The sequence below is a fragment of the Callospermophilus lateralis genome, unplaced genomic scaffold (genome assembly GCF_048772815.1).
Source record: "Callospermophilus lateralis isolate mCalLat2 unplaced genomic scaffold, mCalLat2.hap1 Scaffold_929, whole genome shotgun sequence".
Taxonomy (NCBI): domain Eukaryota; kingdom Metazoa; phylum Chordata; class Mammalia; order Rodentia; family Sciuridae; genus Callospermophilus; species Callospermophilus lateralis.
In genome coordinates this window covers 455,835-459,773 of record NW_027517440.1, presented here as the reverse complement: position 1 = coordinate 459,773, position 3,939 = coordinate 455,835, and the positions used below count along the sequence as shown (strand labels likewise).

At 44.9% G+C, this 3,939-nt stretch overlaps 1 pseudogene; it reads left to right on the top strand.

Moving 5' to 3' along the window:
- Positions 1-1,481: 1,481 nt before the first annotated feature.
- On the top strand, positions 1,482-2,182 carry LOC143386853 (putative ribosome biogenesis protein RLP24 pseudogene; annotated as a pseudogene).
- The last annotated feature ends 1,757 nt before the right edge of the window (positions 2,183-3,939 follow it).

Here is a 3,939-nt window from a genome sequence, read left to right as displayed (position 1 = left end):
GTGAGGTGGTGCCAGCAAGCCATTAACTGTGATTCGTTGACTGCTGTATCTAGTTTATGTTAATTAAGATAATCTGTGTGGAATGTATATATACCCCTCCTGTCCTACAATAAATGGCTCCCACTCCTGCTGTATCAATCTACACAAGTTGTTCGTCACGCACTGGTTATTTTGCTGCAGCCTTACTGCGGCAACCAATTGATCAGGGACACAAAAGAAAAATAACAACTAAATGCAGTGTGGTGTCCAGAATGGGGTGATGGAAGCAGGAAAAGATCTTAGTAGAAAAACGGGAAATTCCAATAAGAGTTGTTTTGTTTTGTTTTAGGTACTGGGGATCTAACTCAGGACTGCTTTACCATTGAGCTACATCCACAGCCCTTTTTAATTTTCATTTTTTTTAAATTTTGAGACTGGGTCTCATTAAATTGCTTAGGGCCTTGTTAATTTGCTGAGGCAGGCCTCGAATTCCCTATCCTCCTGTCTCAGCCTCCTGAGCTGCTGGGATTACAGACATGCACCACTGTACCCAGCATCCAATAAGATGTGAAGTTCAGGTGATTGTACTGAACTAAGGATAAGTTCTCAGGCTTGATCATTTACTAGGGTTATGTAAGATGTGAATATTAGGGAAGGCTAGGTGAGGGGTGTACTGAAGCTATCTGTTCTATTTTTGGCAACTTTTCTGTAAATCTAAAATTAGGTCAAAATAAAAGGTTTAAAAAAATGCCACTTCGAAAATTTAGGGCAGATGCCTGGAAGGCCTCATGGGAAATTTCACTGCTCTGCCTGTCTTTGGATTTGAGATTGGGAGACCTCCTGTCCTCAGAGCATTAAAGCACCCACGGAGATTTATTCAGTCATTCTGGCCTATGGTTGGCGAAATGGCTTATACCTTTAGGACAGACTGACCCCCCTTTCTCCTCTGCAGTATGGAGCCCTGAGCCCCCCACCCCACGTTGGGATTCTCATCCTGGCTGGCAGAGGCTGCGAGGTGAGGCTGCAGCAGTCTGGGGAAGGCTTGGCAGGTGAGTGAGAGGGTGCTCCAGAGGGAGGGAGGCTCAGACAGTGTTTAGCTGTAGAGTGGGGCTTAGCGGAGGCGAGGGGAAAAGGGAGGGGGGCTCTCCTTCTCAAGGGGCCCTTTCATGTTGAAATCAGCCGTCATGAATGCTGGGGGCCCAGGAGCCCAGGCGTGGGAAATGTGAGAGCCCCCTTATGTCCCCTCATGTGACATGTCGTCTGTGGCTCCCAGCCGGCCAGCCAGGATGCATTAGGAGAAGTGTCGGTGTGCACCTGGGGTGGGGGAGGGTCCCATCAAGACATTGACCCACTCAGGGAAGGGAGATTTGAAGAAGCAAGTTCTAGACTCTCCTGGTGCTGGAGGGGAGGGTGGACTGGGCACCCTGTTGGCTTCAGGATCAGGGGTGGGGCAATTGGCAAGAAACCAAGAGAAGGTCGGTGGGGACCCACGCGGCCTCAACATGCATATCGAGAAGTGTTATTTCTGTTCAGGGCCCATCTACCCCGGCCACGGCATGTTGTTCGTCCACAATGATTGCAAGGTATTCAGATTCTGTAAATCCAAATGTCATAAGAACTTTAAAAAGAAGCTTAATCCTCGCAAGGTCAGGTGGACTAAAGCATTCCGAAAGCAGCTGGCAAAGAGCTTACAGTGGATAACTCATTTGAATTTGAAAAACGTAGAAATGAACCTGTCCAATACCAGCAAGAACTATGGAATAAAACTATTGATGCAATGAAGAGAGTTGAAGAGATCAAACAGAAACGCCAAGCTAAATTTATAATGAACAGATTGAAGAAAAATAAAGAGCTACAGAAAGTTCAGGACATTAAAGAAGTCAAGCAAAACATCCATCTTATCAGAGCCCCTCTTGCAGGCAAAGGAAAGCAGCTGGAAGAAAAAATGGTACAGCAGTTACAACAGGATGTGGACATGGAGGATGTTTCTTAAAAATCTTACTCTATAATCATTTCTATGTGTACATTTGAAAATCTCCTTTGGAGACTTAGAATTTAATTCTAAATAATTAATTTTTATATAAGGTCACTGAAGTGAAAGGTGATTACAAATACTGTTCTACATTGCTATCTGCAAAGCATCAGATTATGGATGTTAGATTGCACCTCATTGTAATGTCTTCATTGATAGACATGCTTATGTAAATCATGAAAATTTTCTTTATAAATGCACAAGTGGATTGTGGACACAATGGTCATGCCTTTTGGATAATGGCACTAGGCAGCATTTATGTAATAAGTAATTACAAATATTTATGGCCAGTGATAGGTAAAATCAAATTTTCTTTGCAGTAAAATGTTCCTTTTATTATGTTATAGAAGGGAGGATACAACAATCTCAAAATGTATGGCAATCTCAAAATCATTTATTTTAGTATTTTCTGTTTTGATTTATTAGCCTAAATGAGCATAATGGCCAAATACCATGAAGCCTAGTTATGCTAAGCTGTTTTGACCTGGTTTACCTGTTGTTGGCAGGTAGTTGTGAGTGTTTGTGAGGAGAGCTGACTAATCTTTATTTGAAATGGCACTATATTATTTCTGTTTTAGAGAATACTCAGTTCTAATTTGTGATTCCTGGTAGAGCAAGCTCCCTCCCCCCTCCCCTGATGTAGAAGCAAAGAAATCCTAGTGTCTTATAATTTGTTGCGGAGTTTTCTTTCTTTTTAAAAACAGGTTTTAATTGTTATGGAATATAGAATTTATGAGTATAACATCTGCCCATTTGTACATAAAATAAAAACCTTTTTAGTGTGTGCCTATATATTATTTAAATATACTAAAAAATATGAGGTATTTTTACTTGGAAGAAAATAACTTTCTTTACACATACTACTTTATTAGGAAATATAGTTAATTAAAGAGAAATATATGCTTAGCAAAAAAAAAAAAAAAAGAATCCAAGAGAAGGCTCTAGTCCCAACCCTCTCCAATGCCCTGAGTAGCCTGCTTCTCACCAGCTCTGAAGGTGCAGACCCTGCTGACAAACCTCCAGGGACAAGAAGCTCACTCTATCCTGGGAGAGCATAGGGTCCTGGCATTGGTTCCACCTCTGGATTCAGTTTTCATTCCCAGCCAGGAAATCTGGGACATTGGACAGGGGAGGCTGTGGCCCCATCTTCCCTGGTACACTCTCAGCCCAGGAGTGACCCCTGCTGTCCGGACAACCCTGGAGGTGGAGGACTATGCTGGCTAGCTGTGCATGGATTGTGCTGGGTAGCCCTGCCAGCCCCCTCCCCACCCCGCATTCTGTGTTGCTCTCCGCTGGCCTACAAGGTTCTCCTCAAATGTACTGCCACAGGAGGGAGGTGGGTGAGACCAACATCTGGACCAAGGGGACATCATTGGCACCCACAGCTGGAGCTATCAGCAGCCAATGTTTACCCAGACATTATTTGCCTTTGTAAGTTCCTGGCCCCCAACATGCCCCCCCCTGAGGACAGGGTCCTGAGCCTCCTCCCCACGACTGGGCAGGGACAGAACCGAGAGCGCCGTGGCTGGCTGGAGTTCAGATCCTCCCAGTAGCTTCGGCTGCCTGAGAGAAGAAAGGGCTAGCCAGCTGGGCTGTCCCTTCAGAGGTGTGGGCACGAGTAGGACAAGGCCATGGAGAAAGTGTGAGTGGACCCTGGACACAGCGTGGAGCAGAGAGGAGGGCCAGACCTCTGGAATATTTCAGAACCTTGCTGGCTGACCTTGGGTCAGTCTGTTCCTCTGTATCCTGTGCCACCAAATGGGAAGATTTCCTTGCCACCTGATTGAAAATAGTCTCTGTTTTAGTCAGCTTTTTTGCTGCACTATGGAAGGACCCAACCAGAACAATTATAGAGAGGGAAAAGTTGCCTTGGGGGCTCAGGGTTTTAGAGGTCTCAATGCACAGACAGCAGGCTCCATTCCTCAAGG